The following is a 20,263-nucleotide window of genomic DNA, read 5'->3' as shown; positions in this document are numbered from 1 at the left end:
CTTAACGTTGACACCACTAACGTCCTGAGTCAAAGTCCCTGCCTACTTCACCTTTTCTCTCTGCAAGCAAAGCTAAGCCCAATGAAAAGGATAACTACTTCAAACTCAAGATTCAGAGGCCCATACCCAAGACTTGAAGAGCCAACTAGAAGATGAGAAGAGTAGTATATATAGGAGTAGCTTTGAATTAGTTAGGGAGTTGGAAACTTTAGGGAGCCTTTGGCATAGAACTACTCTTTGTATTTTACTTTCTCTGCACTTCTAGTTTTACTTTCATGATGTATTCTCCATCTTTGTTTTCATTTTCCAGAGCTATGAACAACTAAACCCCTTTCATTGGGTTAGGGAGCTCTGTTGTAATTCGATGGATCAATATTAGTTTTCATTCTCCTTCTTCTATCTTTTCTCTTGATTTTATTAGAAAGCTTTCGATCTTCATCCAATTGGGTAGTTATCTTGGAAAAGAAGCTATTCATACTTGGATCTCTTCTGAACCTTGAAAGAGGAATGAAGAGATCATGCTAGAAATGATTTCTCATGCTGGACCAAATTGGGTTTGGATGGATATTGATGACATGTCAACACGTCATGTTTTTCTATGCTTTTTCATACAAGAAATTGATGATTAGTGCTTAAATATTGCATTCTTTTATGCTTAAATGGTATATTTCCTTGATCTTTTAATTTTATAAATTTGGTAGGAAATAAGAAGAAAAAGAAGCAAAGAAGCACAAAATAAGCTAAAAAGGAGAAAAAAGAGCTTTGGGGCACACTTTGAAGTTGGAGCACACTTTAGAGCCTTAGGCCACGCTTTTAAAAGTGTGGCCCATGACCAAATCAAGGAAGCATGAACAATCAGCACACAAAGCTCAGTTCACTAAGTGAACTTAGCTTTGCCGTACAAGAAAAATGTGCTTGGAGGCAAGAAATTTCGCTAAGTTAAAATCTGGGCATTTACAGCATGACCATGCCTCCTTCAAAGGGCAATAACTTGAGCTACAGATGTCCAATTGATCTGCTTCTAGTTGCGTTAGAAAGCTGACATTCAGAGCTTTCCAACGATATATAATAGTCCATATTTGGCATGAAATTAAGGCACAAGTGAAAGGCATCTTTAAGGACCAAAAACAAGCAAAAATAAACCAAAGTGGCTTCCAACGTGGCTCTTTCTTGCTTCCTTTGTCCTGAAATCAAGCAATACAGTGCATCAAAGTTCTAATCCATATCATGAGACATGCATCATCCAATTTGTCATCTAATTCATGCAAAATTCTCATGAAATCATGTAAAGTGCTCAATGTATGCTTAAATCAAGATGTAAGTGAAATTCTACCCAAAACTTGCTTATTTCCTAAGAAAATGCATGACACTACCCTAAAACAGTAAAGAAAAGGTCAGTGAAACTGGCCAAAATGCCCTGGCATCACAACACCAAACTTAAAGCTTGCTTGTCCCTAAGCAAGTACTGGAACAAGAGAATGATGAATGGAATGCCAAGAGGAATGAGTCATTATTGTGGAGGTCATATCCTTGGTTTTATGATGGTTTCATGCATAGCAACTTAGGTTCATTCCTTCACTGGCTTTCAGACCTTTATCATGTCCTGGAATACTCACTTGATTGCACCCTATGAGACTCTTATTCATTGATCCTTTTATTGTTTTCAGGGCTTATTTGTGTTCTTAGGCTAAGTGCTCTGTGAGGGGGCGACTCTTTAAGATAAGCTTTCAGCCAGCACTCCCGAACCAGTTGGTTCAAGGTGCTAGGTGTTAAGACACCCCTAAGGACTTACTCCCTCAAGTCTCTTTCCCCCATACATACACACCACAGGCACATGGTTTGTTATTTCCTTTCTTGAGACCTTGGTGTCCAGCACCTCTTTGGGTTACTAAATGTTCTGTAGCACGGTTGCTCTTGATAGTGGATTTTCAGTTGATAATCCCGGGTTAGTTAACCCAAGTTACCAAGTGATGAAGCACCCCTACGAACTTATTCATCCAAGCAGATCCTTGGTATAGGAGCACCACAGACACATCTCTCAAGTTTCAAACCCTTGGTGCCTAGCCTTATTCTTTATTAACTTTTCTTTCTTTTTCAACTCTTATTGTGCTTTTCCCCTTTTTTCTTATTAGGATCTTGTTATTTAGCTAGTCTTATGGGGTGTGTTTCAAGCATATGATTCAGGACAGATAGTTGTCTTCCCACCCTTGTTGGTGAACCAACTTAGCTAAGTTATGATCACATCACACACTAAGGAACTTACTCCACAATATGAACTCCACTCTGGTCTTTGATAACACACATTCTCTTTTTATTAAAAAGGAGACAAGCATACAAGTAAGCAAGGTGAAAATCCAGCAGGTATCGTGGACAGCACACATATGACAAAAGCAATAGAGCAACATTAAACTCTAATCATCTAAACTAATGAGCAACTATAAATCAAGTTCCTTCGGACTTCCAATTTTTTTTAGCATTTTAAGTATATGGAATTAAGTAATAACACAACCTTCGGGTGATGGTTTCTTGCTATCCCCTTGTTGTCCTTATCCATAGTTTTTGCTCCTTCACTTCCTTGGATGATGGTGCACTATTTCCTCAGAAGGTTCTTGCAAAGCTGGCAGTTGCTTGTTTCCAAAGCACTTGAGACATAGTTAGCTTGCATGTATGCTTGCGAATTTCTGAACTTAATTTGGTGTGTGAACACCAAACTTAGTTCTTTTGCCTAGTACAACAGATTGCATACTTGCAGAGAGCCTCATATGTTGTTATTAACAAAACAACCATTAACTTCAAACTAAACTACTGCTAAGTGGTTCCCCTAATTGATTGGAGCTAGCAATCTGTCATTGGAGTGTAGTGTGATTATAACAAATATCTTTGGTGGAACACCAAACTTAAAACTGCACTTTCACTCTTGGATTTGTTTTGGTGTAGAACACTAAACTTAGCTCCTCGCAATACAGGGGAAACAACTTGTGATTTTTATTGAAATGACGATAAAAAAGAAACTACCTCAGGTTGGGTTGCCTCCCAACAAAGTGCTCTTTTAGCGTCGCTAGCTCGACGATTCCTCCATTACTTGAGATGATACTTCACTTTGGGGTTTTCCACCATGTTGCCCATATAGTGTTTGAGCCTTTGTCCGTTCACAGTGAAAGTCCTCTCCGAACTTTCATCCATGATTTCTATGTGCCCATATGGCGAGACTTTTGTGACAAGAAAGGATTCTGACCACCTTGATTTGAGTTTGCCAGGGAACAGTCTCAATTTGGAGTTGTAGAGGAGTACTTGCTGCCCCTTTTCGAAACTCCTTGGTGCCAGATGCAGGTCATGTCTTCTCTTCGCCTTTTCTTTATAAATCTTGGCATTTTCATAGGCTTGAGATCTAAATTCCTCCATCTCTTGCAGCTGCAAGATCCTCTTTGCACCAGTAGCGATGCTGTCAAAATTTAATAACTTGAGAGCCCAGAGAGATTTGTGTTCCAGCTCCAGTGGTAGATGACAAGCTTTCTCATACACCAGTTGGTATGGGGACATCCCTAGTGGCATTTTGAATGCTGTTCTGTATGCCCAAAGATCATCATCCAGCTTCTTCGACCAATCCTTTCTTGATGTACCCACAGTCTTTCCCAAAATCCTTTTTAGCTCTCTGTTAGATATCTCAGTTTGCCTACTTGTTTGGGGATGGTAAGGTGTGGCAACCTTGTGTTTCACCCCGTATCGTAGGAGAAGAGCTTCTAGTGGTTTGTTACAAAAATGGCTCCCTCCATCACTGATGAGTGCTCGTGGGACTCCAAACCGGCTAAAAATATTCTTCCTGAGGAAGTTCATGACCACCTTGTTATCATTTGTTGGGGTTGCAATAGCCTCCACCCACTTGGAAACGTAGTTGGTGCACGAAATTGTGATCTCAGGCAACGGTGCCAGAAACTCTGTACGCACGTCTTAATAAATCGTTTTTCATTCACAACTTCAATACAACTAACCAGCAAGTGCACTGGGTCGTCCAAGTAATAAACCTTACGTGAGTAAGGGTCGATCCCACGGAGATTGTTGGTATGAAGCAAGCTATGGTCACCTTGTAAATCTCAGTCAGGCGGATATAAAATAGTTATGGAGTTTTTGAACATAAATAATAATTAGATAGAAAATAAGGATAGAAATACTTATGTATATCACTGGTGAGAATTTCAGATAAGTGTATAGAGATGCTTTCGTTCCTCTGAACCTCGCTTTCCTGCTGTCTTCATCCAATCATTCTTCCTCCTTTTCATGGCTGGCTTTATGTAAGGACATCACCGTTGTCAATGGCTACTTTTTATCCTCTCTGGAAAATGGTCCGATGCGCTGTCACTGCATGGCTAATCGTCTGGAGGCATCACCCTTGTCAATGGCTGCATCCCATCCTCTTGTGAAAATGGTCCAAATGCTCTGTCACAGCACGGCTAATCATCTGAGGTTCTCGATCATACTGGAATAGGATTCACCCTCCTTTTGCGTCTGTCACTACGCCCAGCACTCGCGAGTTTGAAGTTCGTCATAGTCATTCAATCCCAGAGCCATACTCGAAATACCACAGACAAGGTTTAGACTTTCTGGACTCTCATGAATGCCGCCATCAATCTAGCTTACACCACGAAGATTCTGATTAAGAGATCCAAGAGATACTCATTCAATCGAAGGTAGAACAGAAGTGGTTGTCAGGCATGCGTTCGTGGGGGAATGATGATCATTGTCACGTTCATCACATTCAGGTTGAAGTGCGAATGAATATCTTAGAAGTGGAATAAGTTGAATTGAATAGAAAAATAGTAGTACTTTGCATTAATTCATGAGGAACAGCAGAGCTCCACACCTTAATCTATGGAGTGTAGAAACTCTACCGTTAAAAATACATAAGTGAAAGGTCCAGGCATGGCCGAATGGCCAGCCCCCATGATCTAAGAATCAGGCGTCCAAAGATGATCCAAAGATGAAAATACAATAGTAAAAAGTCCTATTTATACTAAACTAGTTACTAGGGTTTACAGAGATAAGTAATTGATGTATAAATCCACTTCCGGGGCCCACTTGGTGTGTGCTTGGGCTGAGCTTTAGCTTTCCACGTGCAGAGGCTCTTTCTGGAGTTGAACGCCAGGTTGTAACGTATTTCTGGCGTTCAACTCTGGTTCGTGACGTGTTTCTAGCGTTTAACTCCAGACAGCAGCGTAGAACTGGCGTTCAACGCCCTTTTACATCCTCTAAACTCGGCTAAAGTATGGAATATTATATATTGCTGGAAAGCCCTGGATGTCTACGTTCCAACGTAATTGGAAACACGCCATTTTGAGTTCTGTAGCTCCAAAAAATCCACTTTGAGTGCAGGGAGGTTAGAATCCAATAGCATCAGCAGTCCTTATTCAACCTCTGAATCTGATTTTTGATCAAGTCCCTCAATTTCAGCCAGAAAATACCTTAAATCACAGAAAAATACACAAACTCATAGTAATGTCCAGAAATGTGAATTTAACATAAAAACTAATGAAAACATCCCTAAAAGTAACTAGATTCTACTAAAAACATACTAAAAACAATACCAAAAAGCGTATAAATTATCCGCTCATCACAACACCAAACTTAAATTGTTGCTTGTCCCCAAGCAACTGAAAATCAAATAGGATAAAAAGAAGAGAATATACTATAAATTCCAAACTATCAATGAAACATAGCTCCAATCAGATGAGCGGGACTTGTAGCTTTTTGCCTCTTGAATAGTTTTGGCATCTCACTTTATCCATTGAAGTTCAGAATGATTGGCATCTATAGGAACTCAGAGTTCAGATAGTGTTATTGATTTTCCTAGTTCAGTATGATGATTCTTGAACACAGCTATTTTATGAGTCTTGGCCGTGGCCCTAAGAACTTTGTTTTCCAGTATTACCACCGGATACATAAATGCCACAGACACATAACTGGGTGAACCTTTTCAGATTGTGACTCAACTTTGCTAAAGTCCCCAATTAGAGGTGTCCAGGGTTCTTAAGCACACTCTTCTTTTGCTTTGGACCTTGACTTTAACCGCTCAGTCTCAAGTTTTCACTTGACACCTACACGCCACAAGCACATGGTTAGGGACAGCTTGGTTTAGCCGCTTAGGCCAGGATTCTATTCCATTAGGCCCTCCTATCCACTGATGCTCAAAGCCTTGGGATCCTTTTTATTTACCCTTGCCTTTTGGTTTTAAGGGTTATTGGCTTTTTGCTCTTGCCTCTTGGTTTTAAGAGCTTTTGGCTTTTTCTGCTTGATTTTTCTTCTTTTTTTTTTCGCCTATTTTTTTTCTGCAAGCTTTGTTCTTTGCTGCTTTTTCTTGCTTCAAGAATCATTTTTATGATTTTTCAGATTATCAAATAACATGTCTCCTTGTCATCATTCTTTCAAGAGCCAACATATTTAACATTCTTAAACAACAACTTCAAAAGACATATGCACTGTTCAAGCATTCATTCAGAAAACAAAAAGCATTGTCACCACATTAATATAATTAAACTAAGTTCAAGGATAAATTCGAAACTCATGTACTTCTTGTTCTTTTGAATTAAAACATTTTTCATTTAAGAGAGGTGATGGATTCATAGGACATTCATAACTTTAAGACAAAGTTACTAAATACTAATGATCATGTAATGAAGACACAAACATAGATAAGCACTTAACATAGAAAATGAAAAACAGAGAAAGTAAGAACAAGGAATGAGTCCACCTTAGTGATGGTGGTGTTTCCTTCTTGAGGAACCAATGATGTCCTTGAGCTCTTCTATGTCTCTTCCTTGTCTTTGTTGCTCCTCCCTCATTGCTTTTTGATCTTCTCTAATTTAATGAGGATGATGGAGTGCTCTTGATGTTCCACCCTTAATTGTCCCATGTTGGAACTTAATTCTCCTAGGGAGGTGTTGATTTGCTCCCAATAGTTTTGTGGAGGAAAATGCATTTGAGGCATCTCTGGGATCTCATGGTGATGAGCTTGAAAGGGACCTCGGGGATCACCTTCTTCTTGGCCACAACATCATAGAAGTGGTCTTGATGAGCTTTGGAGATGAATCTTTCCATCTCCCATGACTCGGAGGTGGAAGCTTTTATCTTCCCTTTCCCTTTTCTAGAGGATTCTCCGGTCTTGGGTGCCATCAATGGTGATGCAAAAACAAAAAGCTTATGCTTTTACCACACCAAACTTAGAATATTGCTCGCCCTCGGGCAAGAGAAGAAAGAATAGATGAAGAAGAAGAAGAGAATATGGAGGAGAGGGGAGAGGGGTGTATTCGGCCAAGAAGGGGAAGAGAGGGTTGTGTTGTGTGAAAATGAAGAAGAATGGAGGGCTTTATATAGGGAAGGGAGGGGGGGTAAGGTTCGGCCATAAGGGTGGGTTTTGGATGGGAAAGTGATTTTGAATCTTGAAGGTAGGTGGAGTTTATGAAGTAGGTTTATGGGGAAAAGTGGATGGATGTGATGATAGAGAAGAGAGATTGAGGTGATTGGTGAAGAGTTTTGGGGAAGAGTGTTTATGGGATTGTGTGAAAGAGGGGTGAGAAGAAGTGAGTGGAGGTAGGTGGGGATCCTATGGGGTCCACAGATCCTGAGGTGTTCAAGGATTTACAACCTTGCACCAAATTAGGCATGCAAAATGCCCTTGCACACAACTCTGGGCGTTCAGTGCCAGATTGGTGCTTGCTCTGGGTGTTGAACGCCCATTTGTTGCCCATTTCTGGCGTTAAATGCCAGAACCATGCTTGTTTTGGGCGTTCAGTGCCAGCTCGTCTCCAGGGTGCAATTCTGGCCTTCAAACGCCCAGATGCTGCCCCTTTTGGGCGTTTAGCGCCAGAACCATGCTCTGTTCTGGCGTTGAACGCCAGCCAGATGCTTCTTACTCGCGTTAAACGCCAGTAAGGTCTTCCTCCAGGGTGTGATTTTTCTTTTGCTCTTTTTGATTCCGTTTTCAATTTTTATATTTATTTTGTGACTCCACATGATCATGAACCTAATAAAACATGAAAGAACAAGAAAAATAAAATTAGATAAATAAAAATTGGGTTGCCTCCCAACAAGCGCTTCTTTAATGTCAATAGCTTGACAGTGGGCTCTCATGGAGCCTCACAGATGTTCAGAGCATTGTTGAGACTTCCCAACACCAAACTTAGAGTTTGGATATGGGAGTTCAACACCAAACTTAGAGTTTGGTTGTGGCCTCCCAACACCAAACTTAGAGTTTGACAGTGGGGGCTCTGGTTGACTCTGTTTTGAGAGAAGCTTACTGTGCCTCTTTTACATGTTTACAGAAGGGTAACCTTGAGTTGTAAACACAAGGGAGTCCTCATTTAATTGAAGGACTAATTTACCTCTATCAACATCAATCACAGCTCTTGCTATGGCTAGGAAAGGTCTTCCAAGGATGATGGATTCATCCTCATCCTTCCCAGTATCAAGGATTATGAAATCAGTAGGGATGTAAAGGCCTTCAACCTTTACTAACACGTCCTCTACTTGTCCATAAGCCTATTTTCTTGAATCGTCTGCCATCTCTAATGAGATTTTAGTAGCTTGCACCCCAAAGATTCCCAGTTTCTCTATTACAGAGAGGGGCATGAGGTTTATCCCTGAACCAAGGTCACACAGAGCCTTTTCAAAGATCATGGTGCCTATGGTACAAGGTATTAGGAACTTTCTAGGATCCTGTTTCTTCTGAGGCAATGTCAGTTGATCCAGATCACTTAGTTCATTGGTGAACAAGGGAGGTTCATCTTCCCAAGTCTCAATACCAAATAATTTGGCATTCAGCTTCATAATTGCACCAAGGTACTCTGTAACTTGCTCTTCAGTAACATCCTCATTCTCTTCAGAAGAGGAATACTCATCAGAGCTCATGAATGGCATAAGGAGGTTTAATGAAATCTCTATGGTCTCTAGATGAGCCTCAGATTCCTTTGGTTCCTCAAAGGGAAACTCCTTATTGATCATTGGATGTTCCAGGAGGTCTTCCTCACTGGGATTTACGTCCTCCCCTTCCTCTCCAGGTTCGGCCGTGTTGACTATGTCAATGGCCTTGCACTCTCCTTTTGGATTTTCTTTTGTATTGCTTGGGAGAGTACTAGAAGGGATTTCAGTGATCCTTTTACTCAGCTGGCCCACTTGTGCCTCCAAATTTCTAATGGAAGACCTTGTTTCATTCATGAAACTTACAGTGGCCTTAGATAGATCAGAGACTAAGTTTGCTAAATTAGATGTATTTTGTTCAGAGTTCTCTGTCTGTTGCAGAGTGGGTGATGGAAAAGGCTTGCTATTGCTAAACCTGTTTCTTCCACCATTATTAAAGCCTTGTTGAGGCTTTTGTTGATCTTTCCATGAGAGATTTGGGTGATTTCTCCATGAGGGGTTATAGGTGTTTCCATAAGGTTCACCCATGTAATTCACCTCTGCTATTGCAGGGCTTTTAGGATCATAAGCTTCTTCTTTAGAAGATGCTTTTTGAGTACTGTTGGATGCAGCTTGCATTCCATTCAGACTCTGAGAAATCATATTGACTTGCTGAGTCAATATTTTATTCTGAGCCAATATGGCATTCAGAGTATCAATTTCAAGAACTCCCTTCTTTTGAGGCGTTCCATTACTCACAGGATTCCTCTCAGAAGTGTACATGAACTGGTTATTAGCAACCATGTCAATGAGTTCTTGAGCTTCTGCAGGCATTTTCTTTAGGTGAATGGATCCACCTGCAGAAGTATCCAATGACATCTTAGCTAATTCAGACAGACCATCATAGAACATATCCAGGATGGTCCATTCTGAAAGCATGTCAGAAGGACACTTTTTGGTCAGTTGCTTGTATCTCTCCCAAGCTTCATAGAGGGATTCACCTTCTTTCTGTCTGAAGGTTTGAACATCCACTCTAATCTTACTAAGCTTTTGAGGAGGAAAGAACTTGGCTAAGAAAGCCGTGACCAGCTTATCCCAAGAGTTCAGGCTATCTTTGGGTTGAGAGTCCAACCACACTCTAGCTCTGTCTCTTACAGCAAACGGGAAAAGCATGAGCCTGTAAACTTCAGGATCTACTCCATTAGTCTTAACAGTATCACAGATCTGCAAGAATTCAGTTAAGAACTGAAAAGGATCTTCAGATGGAAGTCCATGAAACTTGCAGTTTTGCTGCATCAAAGAAACTAGCTGAGGTTTCAGCTCAAAATTGTTTGCTCCAATGGTAGGGATGGATATGCTTCTTCCATTTAAATTAGAATTAGGTTCAGAAAAGTCACCAAGCATCCTCCTTGCATTATTATTATTTTCGGCTGCCATCTTCTCTTCCTGTTCGAAAATTTCTGAAAGGTGCTTGCTGGATTGTTGTAATTTAGCTTCTTTTAGTTTCCTCTTCAGAGTCCTTTCAGGTTCTGGATCTGCTTCAACAAGAATGTTCTTGTCCTTGCTCCTGCTCATATGAAAAAGAGGGAACAGAAAAATAATAATAGGGATCCTTTTTACCACAGGTATAGAGGTTCCCCTGTGTGAGTAGAAGAAGAAAAGAATGTAATGTAAAGAAAGAAACACAAGGGTAAGGAGAGCAGAGATGTGGGATGAAGAGAGGTGTTAGTAGATGAATAAATAAATAGAAGGAGATGAGGGAGAAGGAGATGAGGGAGAAGGAGAATTTTCGAAAATATTTTTGAAAAAGAGTTAGTGATTTTCGAAAATAGTTTTTGAAAAAGGTTAGTAATTTTTCGAAAATTAAAATCAAATTAAAATAATTAGTTAATTAAAAAGAAATTTTGAAAAAAAAAAGGGAAGATATTTTCGAAAATTAGAGAGAGAGAGTTAGTTATGTAGTTTTGAAAAAGATAAGAAACAAACAAAAAGTTAGTTTGTTAGTTGAAACAAATTTGAAAATCAATTTTGAAAAGATAAGAAGATAAGAAGTTAGAAAGGATATTTTAAAATCAAATTTTGAAAAAGATAAGATTAAGAGATATTTTTGAAAAGATATGATTGAAATTAGTTTTGAAAAAGATTTGATTTTTAAAATCACAATTAATGACTTGATTCACTAGAAATCACAAGATATGATTCTAGAACTCAAAGTTTGAATCTTTCTTAACAAACAAGTAACAAACTTAAAATTTTTTAATCAAAACATTAATTGATGATGTTATTTTCAAAAATATGATATAAATTTAAGAAAAAGATTTTTGAAAAATATTTTTTTGAAATTTTCGAAAATAGATAAGAAAAATGAAAAAGAATTGGTTTTTGAAAAAGTTTTTGAAAAAGATAAGATTTTTAAATTGAAAATTTGATTTGACTCATAAAAACAACTAGATTTTAAAAATTTTTGAAAAAGTCAAATCTAATTTTCGAAATTTATGAGTGAAAAAGGGAAAGATATTTTTTTGATTTTTGAATTTTTAATGATGAGAGGGAAAAACATGAAAAAGACTCAATGAATGAAAATTTTGGATCAAAACAATGAATGCATGCAAGAATGCTATGAATGTCAAGATGAACACCAAGAACATTTTGAATGTCAAGATGAACATCAAGAACTTATTTTTGAAAAATTTTTAATGCAAAGAAAACATGCAAGACATCAAACTTAAAAATTTTTCATGTTTAGACTCTATGGATGCAAAAATGCACATGTAAAACAATAAAAGATGCAAAACAAGAAAACATCAAGATCAAACAAGAAGACTTACCAAGAACAACTTGAAGATCATGAAGAACATTTTGAATGCATGAATTTTCGAAAAATGCAAGATGAATATGCAATTAACACCAAACTTACAATTTGACTTAAGACTCAAACAAGAAACACAAAATATTTTTTATTTTTATGATTTTATGATTTTTTTTCGATTTTTCGAAAATTATTTGAAAAAGAAAAATAAGGATTCCAAAATTTTTAATATGAATTCCAGGAATCTTGTACTCCTTAGTCTAAAGCTCCAATCTGAGGGTTAGACATGGCTTAATAGCCAGTCAAGCTTTAGCATGTATTGATACTTTCCATGTATAGAGCAACTAAGTATGTGAGGATCAACAAGCTCTTGCCATGATAAGTTGAAACCCCACTCTAAAAGATTAGACATGGCTTACAGCCAGCCAGGATTCAACAAATCATCATGAAACACTAGAATTCATCCTTAAAAATTCTGAAGAAAAATATATTTTTGAAAAGATTTTTTTTTTTTCGAAAACAGATGAGAAATTTTTAAAAGCTTTTTAAAAAATTTTTGAAAATAAAACAAAAAGAAAATTACCCAATCTGAGCAACAAGATGAACTGTCAGTTGTTCAAACTCGAACCATTCTTGGCAACGGCGCCAAAAACTTGGTGCACGAAATTGTGATCTCAGGCAACGGCGCCAGAAACTCTATACGCACGTCTTAATAAATCGTTTTTCATTCACAACTTCGATATAACTAACCAGCAAGTCCACTGGGTCATCCAAGTAATAAACCTTACGTGAGTAAGGGTCGATCCCTCGGAGATTGTTGGTATGAAGCAAGCTATGGTCACCTTGTAAATCTCAGTCAGGCGGATATAAAATAGTTATGGAGTTTTTGAACATAAATAATAATTAGATAGAAAATAAGGATAGAAACACTTATGTATATCATTGGTGAGAATTTCAGATAAGTGTATAGAGATGCTTTCGTTCCTCTGAACCTCTGCTTTCCTGGTGTCTTCATCCAATCAGTCTTACTCCTTTCCATGGCTAGCTTTATGTAAGGACATCACCGTTGTCAATGGCTACTTTTTATCTTCTCTGGAAAATGGTCCAATGCGCTGTCACTGCATGGCTAATCCTCTGGAGGCATCACCCTTGTCAATGGCTGCATCCCATCCTCTTGTGAAAATGGTCCAAATGCTCTGTCACAGCACGGCTAATCATCTGAGGTTCTCGATCATACTGGAATAGGATTCACCCACCTTTTGCGTCTATCACTACGCCCAGCACTCGCGAGTTTGAAGTTCGTCATAGTCATTCAATCCCAGAGTCCTACTCGGAATACCACAGACAAGGTTTAGACTTTCTGGACTCTCATGAATGCCGCCATCAATCTAGCTTACACAATGAAGATTCTGATTAAGAGATCCAAGAGATACTCATTCAATCGAAGGTAGAACGGAAGTGGTTGTCAGGCACGCGTTCGTGGGGGAATGATGATGATTGTCACGTTCATCACATTCAGGTTGAAGTGCGAATGAATATCTTAGAAGCGGAATAAGTTGAATTGAATAGAAAAACAGTAGTACTTTGCATTAATTCATGAGGAACAGCAGAGCTCCACACCTTAATCTATGGAGTGTAGAAACTCTACCGTTGAAAATACATAAGTGAAAGGTCCAGGCATGGCCGAATGGCCAGCCCCCATGATCTAAGAACCAGGCGTCCAAAGATGATCCAAAGATGAAAATACAATAGTAAAAAGTCCTATTTATAATAAACTCGTTACTAGGGTTTACAGAGATATGTAATTGATGCATAAATCCACTTCCGGGGCCCACTTGGTGTGTGCTTGGGCTGAGCTTTAGCTTTCCACATGCAGAGACTCTTTCTAGAGTTGAACGCCAGGTTGTAACGTATTTCTGGCGTTCAACTCTGGTTCGTGACGTGTTTCTAGCGTTTAACTCCAGACAGCAGCGTAGAACTGGCGTTCAACGCCCCTTTACGTCGTCTAAACTCGGCCAAAGTATGGACTATTATATATTTCTGGAAAGCCCTGGATGTCTACTTTCCAACGCAATTAGAAGCACGCCATTTTGAGTTCTGTAGCTCCAGAAAATCCACTTTGAGTGTAGGGAGGTCAGAATCCAACAGCATCAGCAGTCCTTATTCAACCTTTGAATCTGATTTTTGCTCAAGTCCCTCAATTACAGCCAGAAAATACCTGAAATCATAGAAAAACACACAAACTCATAGTAAAGTCCAGAAATGTGAATTTAACATAAAAACTAATGAAAACATCCCTAAAAGTAACTAGATTCTACTAAAAACATACTAAAAATAATGCCAAAAAGCATATAAATTATCCGCTCATCACAACACCGAACTTAAATTGTTGCTTGTCCCAAAGCAACTGAAAATCAAATAGGATAAAAAGAAGAGAATATACTATAAATTCCAAACTATCAATGAAACATAGCTCCAATCAGATGAGCGGGACTTGTAGCTTTTTGCCTCTTGAATAGTTTTGGCATCTCACTTTATCCATTGAAGTTCAGAATGATTGGCATCTATAGGAACTCAGAGTTCAGATAGTGTTATTGATTCTCCTAGTTCAGTATGATGATTCTTGAACACAGCTATTTTATGAGTCTTGGCCGTGGCCCTAAGCACTTTGTTTTCCAGTATTACCACCAGATACATAAATGCCACAGACACATAACTGGGTGAACCTTTTCAGATTGTGACTCAGCTTTGCTAAAGTCCCCAATTAGAGGTGTCCAGGGTTCTTAAGCACACTCTTCTTTTGCTTTGGACCTTGACTTTATCCGCTCAGTCTCAAGTTTTCACTTGACACCTACACGCCACAAGCACATGGTTAGGGACAGCTTGGTTTAGCCGCTTAGGCCAGGATTTTATTCCTTTAGGCCCTTCTATCCACTGATGCTCAAAGCCTTGGGATCCTTTTTATTTACCCTTGCCTTTTGGTTTTAAGGGTTATTGGCTTTTTGCTCTTGCCTCTTGGTTTTAAGAGCTTTTGGCTTTTTCTGCTTGCTTTTTCTTCTTTTTTTTTTCGCCTATTTTTTTTTTCTGCAAGCTTTATTCTTTGCTGCTTTTTCTTGCTTCAAGAATCATTTTTATGATTTTTCAGATTATCAAATAACATGTCTCCTTGTCATCATTCTTTCAAGAGCCAACATATTTAACATTCTTGAACAACAACTTCAAAAGACATATGCACTGTTCAAGCATTCATTCAGAAAACAAGAAGCATTGTCACCACATCAATATAATTAAACTAAGTTCAAGGATAAATTCGAAACTCATGTACTTCTTGTTCTTTTGAATTAAAACATTTTTCATTTAAGAGAGGTGATGGATTCATAGGACATTCATAACTTTAAGACAAAGTTACTAAATACTAATGATCATGTAATGAAGACACAAACATAGATAAGCACTTAACATAGAAAACGAAAAACAGAGAAAGTAAGAACAAGGAATGAGTCCACCTTAGTGATGGTGGCGTTTCCTTCTTGAGGAACCAATGATGTCCTTGTGCTCTTCTTTGTCTCTTCCTTGTCTTTGTTGCTCCTCCCTCATTGCTTTTTGATCTTCTCTAATTTCATGAAGGATGATGGAGTGCTCTTGATGTTCCACCCTTAATTGTCCCATGTTGGAACTTAATTCTCCTAGGGAGGTGTTGATTTACTCCCAATAGTTTTGTGGAGGAAAATGCATTTGAGGCATCTCCGGGATCTCATGGTGATGAGCTTGAAAGGGACCTCGGGGATCACCTTCTTCTTGGCCACAACATCATAGAAGTGGTCTTGATGAGCTTTGGAGATGAATCTTTCCATCTCCCATGACTCGGAGGTGGAAGCTTTTATCTTCCCTTTCCCTTTTCTAGAGGATTCTCCGGTCTTGGGTGCCATCAATGGTGATGGAAAAACAAAAAGCTTATGCTTTTACCACACCAAACTTAGAATATTGCTCGCCCTCGAGCAAGAGAAGAAAGAATAGATGAAGAAGAAGAAGAGAATATGGAGGAGAGGGGAGAGGGGTGTATTCGGCCAAGAAGGGGAAGAGAGGGTTGTGTTATGTGAAATTGAAGAAGAATGGAGGGCTTTATATAGGGAAGGGAGGGGGGTAAGGTTCGGCCATAAGGGTGGGTTTTGGGTGGGAAAGTGATTTTGAATTTTGAAGGTAGGTGGAGTTTATGAAGTAGGTTTATGGGGAAAAGTGGATGGATGTGATGATTGGGAAGAGAGATTGAGGTGATTGGTGAAGAGTTTTGGGGAAGAGTATTTATGGGATTGTGTGAAAGAGGGGTGAGAAGAAGTGAGTGGAGGTAGGTGGTGATCCTGTGGGGTCCACAGATCCTGAGGTGATCCTGTGGGTCCACAAATCCTGAGGTGTTCAAGGATTTACAACCTTGCACCAAATTAGGCATGCAAAATGCCCTTGCACACAACTCTGGGCGTTCAGCGCCAGATTGCTGCTTGTTCTGGGTGTTGAACGCCCATTTGTTGCCCATTTCTAGCGTTGAACGCCAGAACCATGCTTGTTCTGGGCGTTCAGCACCAGCTCTTCTCCAGGGTGCAATTCTAGCATTCAAACACCCAGATGCTGCCCCTTTTGGGCGTTCAGCGCCAGAACCATGCTCTGTTCTGGCGTTGAACGCCAGCCAGATGCTTCTTACTGGCGTTTAAATGCCAGTAAGGTCTTCCTCCAGGGTGTGATTTTTCTTCTGCTCTTTTTTATTTGTTTTCAATTTTTATATTTATTTTGTGACTCCACATGATCATGAACCTAATAAAACATGAAAGAACAAGAAAACTAAAATTAGATAAATTAAAATTGGGTTGCCTCCCAACAAGCGCTTCTTTAATGTCAATAGCTTGACAGTGGGCTCTCATGGAGCCTCAGAGATGTTCAGAGCATTGTTGAAACTTCCCAACACCAAACTTAGAGTTTGGATATGGGAGTTCAACACCAAACTTAGAGTTTGGTTGTGGCCTCCCAACACCAAACTTAGAGTTTGACTGTGGGGGCTCTGTTTTGAGAGAAGCTTACTGTGCCTCTTTTCCATATTTACAGAAGGGTAACCTTGAGTTGTAAACACAAGGAAGTCCTCATTCAATTGAAGGACTAATTTACCTCTGTCAACATCAATCACAGCTCTTGCTGTGGCTAGGAAAGGTCTTCCAAGGATGATGGATTCATCCTCATCCTTCCCAGTATCAAGGATTATGAAATCATCAGGGATGTAAAGGCCTTCAACCTTTACTAACACGTCCTCTACTTGTCCATAAGCCTGTTTTCTTGAATTGTCTGCCATTTCTAATGAGATTTTAGTAGCTTGCACCCCAAAGATTCCCAGTTTCTCTATTACAGAGAGGGGCATGAGGTTTATCCCTGAACCAAGGTCACACAGAGCCTTTTCAAAGATCATGGTGCCTATGGTACAAGGTATTAGGAACTTTCTAGGATCCTGTTTCTTCTGAGGTAATGTCAGTTGATCCAGATCACTTCATTCATTGGTGAACAAGGGAGGTTCACCTTCCCAAGTCTCAATACCAAATAATTTGGCATTCAGCTTCATGATTGCACCAAGGTACTTGGTAACTTGCTCTTCAGTAACATCCTCATTCTCTTCAGAAGAGGAATACTCATCAGAGCTCATGAATGGCATAAGGAGGTTTAATGAAATCTCTATGGTCTCTAGATGAGCCTCAGATTCCTTTGGTTCCTCAAAGGGAAACTCCTTATTGATCATTGGATGTTCCAGGAGGTCTTCCTCACTGGGATTTACGTCCTCCCCTTCCTCTCCAGGTTCGGCCGTGTTGACTATGTCAATGGCCTTGCACTCTCCTTTTGGATTTTCTTTTGTATTGCTTGGGAGAGTACTAGAAGGGATTTCAGTGATCCTTTTACTCAGCTGGCCCACTTGTGCCTCCAAATTTCTAATGGAAGACCTTGTTTCATTCATGAAACTTACAGTGGCCTTAGATAGATCAGAGACTAAGTTTGCTAAATTAGATGTATTTTGTTCAGAGTTCTCTGTCTGTTGCAGAGTGGGTGATGGAAAAGGCTTGCTATTGCTAAACCTGTTTCTTCCACCATTATTAAAGCCTTGTTGAGGCTTTTGTTGATCTTTCCATGAGAGATTTGGGTGATTTCTCCATGAGGGGTTATAGGTGTTTCCATAAGGTTCACCCATGTAATTCACCTCTGCTATTGCAGGGCTTTTAGGATCATAAGCTTCTTCTTCAGAAGATGCTTTTTGAGTACTGTTGGATGCAGCTTGCATTCCATTCAGACTCTGAGAAATCATATTGACTTGCTGAGTCAATATTTTATTCTGAGCCAATATGGCATTCAGAGTATCAATTTCAAGAACTCCCTTCTTCTGAGGCGTCCCATTACTCACAGGATTCCTCTCAGAAGTGTACATGAACTGGTTATTAGCAACCATGTCAATGAGTTCTTGAGCTTCTGTAGGCATTTTCTTTAGGTTAATGGATCCACCTACAGAAGAATCCAATGACATCTTAGCTAATTCAGACAGACCATCATAGAATATATCCAGGATGGTCCATTCTGAAAGCATGTCAGAAGGACACTTTTTGGTCAGTTGCTTGTATCTCTCCCAAGCTTCATAGAGGGATTCACCTTCTTTCTATCTGAAGGTTTGAACATCCACTCTAAGCTTACTAAGCTTTTGAGGAGGAAAGAACTTGGCTAAGAAAGCCGTGACCAGCTTATCCCAAGAGTTCAGGCTATCTTTGGGTTGAGAGTCTAACCACACTCTAGCTCTGTCTCTTACAGCAAACGGGAAAAGTATGAGCCTGTAGACTTCAGGATCTACTCCATTAGTCTTAACAGTATCACAGATCTGCAAGAATTCAGTTAAGAACTGAAAAGGATCTTCAGATGGAAGTCCATGAAACTTGCAGTTTTGCTGCATCAGAGAAACTAGCAGAGGTTTCAGCTCAAAATTGTTTGCTCCAATGGTAGGGATGGAGATTTTTCTTCCATGTAAATTAGAATTAGGTGCAGTAAAGTCACCAAGCATCCTCCTTGCATTATTATTATTTTCGGCTGCCATCTCCTCTTCCTGTTCGAAAATTTCTGAAAGGTGCTTGCTGGATTGTTGTAATTTAGCTTCTTTTAGTTTCCTCTTTAGAGTCCTTTCAGGTTCTGGATCTGCTTCAACAAGAATGTTCTTGTCCTTGCTCCTGCTCATATGAAAAAGAGGGAACAGAAAAATAATAATAGGGATCCTTTTTACCACAGGTATAGAGGTTGCCCTGTGTGAGTAGAAGAAGAAAAGAATGTAATGTAAAGAAAGAAACACAAGGGTAAGGAGAGCAGAGATGTGGGATGAAGAGAGGTGTTAGTAGATGAATAAATAAATAGAAGGAGATGAGGGAGAAGGAGAATTTTTGAAAATTATTTTTGAAAAAGAGTTAGTGATTTTCGAAAATAGTTTTTGAAAAAGGTTAGTAATTTTTTGAAAATTAAAATCAAATTAAAATAATTAGTTAATTAAAAAGAAATTTTGAAAAAAAAAGAGGGAAGATATTTTCAAAAATTAGAGAGAGAGAGAGTTAGTTATGTAGTTTTGAAAAAGATAAGAAACAAACAAAAAGTTAGTTAGTTAGTTGAAACAAATTTGAAAATCAATGTTGAAAAGATAAGAAGATAAGAAGTTAGAAAGGATATTTTAAAATCAAATTTTGAAAAAGATAAGATTAAGAGATATTTTTGAAAAGATATGATTGAAATTAGTTTTGAAAAAGATTTGATTTTTAAAATCACAATTAATGACTTGATTCACAAGAAATCACAAGATATGATTCTAGAACTCAAAGTTTGAATCTTTCTTAACAAACAAGTAACAAACTTAAAATTTTTGAATCAAAACATTAATTGATGATGTTATTTTCGAAAATATGATATAAAATTAAGAAAAAGATTTTTGAAAAATATTTTTTTGAAATTTTCGAAAATAGATAAGAAAAATGAAAAAGAATTGGTTTTTGAAAAAGTTTTTGAAAAAGTCAAATCTAATTTTCGAAATTTATGAGTGAAAAAGGGAAAGATATTTTTTTGATTTTTGAATTTTTAATGATGAGAGGGAAAAACATGAAAAAGACTCAATGCATGAAAATTTTGGATCAAAACAATGAATGCATGCAAGAATGCTATGAATGTCAAGATGAACACCAAGAACATTTTGAATGTCAAGATGAACATCACGAACTTATTTTTGAAAAATTTTTAATGCAAAGAAAACATGCAAGACATCAAACTTAAAAATTTTTCATGTTTAGACTCTATGGATGCAAAAATGCACATGTAAAACAATAAAAGATGCAAAACAAGAAAACATCAAGATCAAACAAGAAGACTTACCAAGAACAACTTGAAGATCATGAAGAACACTATGAATGCATGAATTTTCGAAAAATGCAAGATGAATATGCAATTGACACCAAACTTACAATTTGACTTAAGACTCAAACAAGAAACACAAAATATTTTTTTTTTTATGATTTTATGATTTTT

At 38.4% G+C, this 20,263-nt stretch overlaps 2 non-coding genes across 2 annotated transcripts; both read left to right on the top strand.

Annotated features, from left to right (window-relative positions):
- The first annotated feature begins 9,820 nt into the window (after window positions 1-9,820).
- LOC112753045 (small nucleolar RNA R71) lies at window positions 9,821-9,927 on the top strand. Its single transcript, XR_003177446.1, has one exon. It is a non-coding gene; the product is annotated as a small nucleolar RNA R71 (small nucleolar RNA).
- An 8,369-nt stretch (window positions 9,928-18,296) lies between these two features.
- LOC112753322 (small nucleolar RNA R71) lies at window positions 18,297-18,404 on the top strand. Its single transcript, XR_003177714.1, has one exon. It is a non-coding gene; the product is annotated as a small nucleolar RNA R71 (small nucleolar RNA).
- The last annotated feature ends 1,859 nt before the right edge of the window (window positions 18,405-20,263 follow it).

This window comes from Arachis hypogaea, chromosome 15 (genome assembly GCF_003086295.3).
Source record: "Arachis hypogaea cultivar Tifrunner chromosome 15, arahy.Tifrunner.gnm2.J5K5, whole genome shotgun sequence".
Taxonomy (NCBI): domain Eukaryota; kingdom Viridiplantae; phylum Streptophyta; class Magnoliopsida; order Fabales; family Fabaceae; genus Arachis; species Arachis hypogaea.
This window is presented reverse-complemented; position numbering and strand designations above follow the sequence as displayed.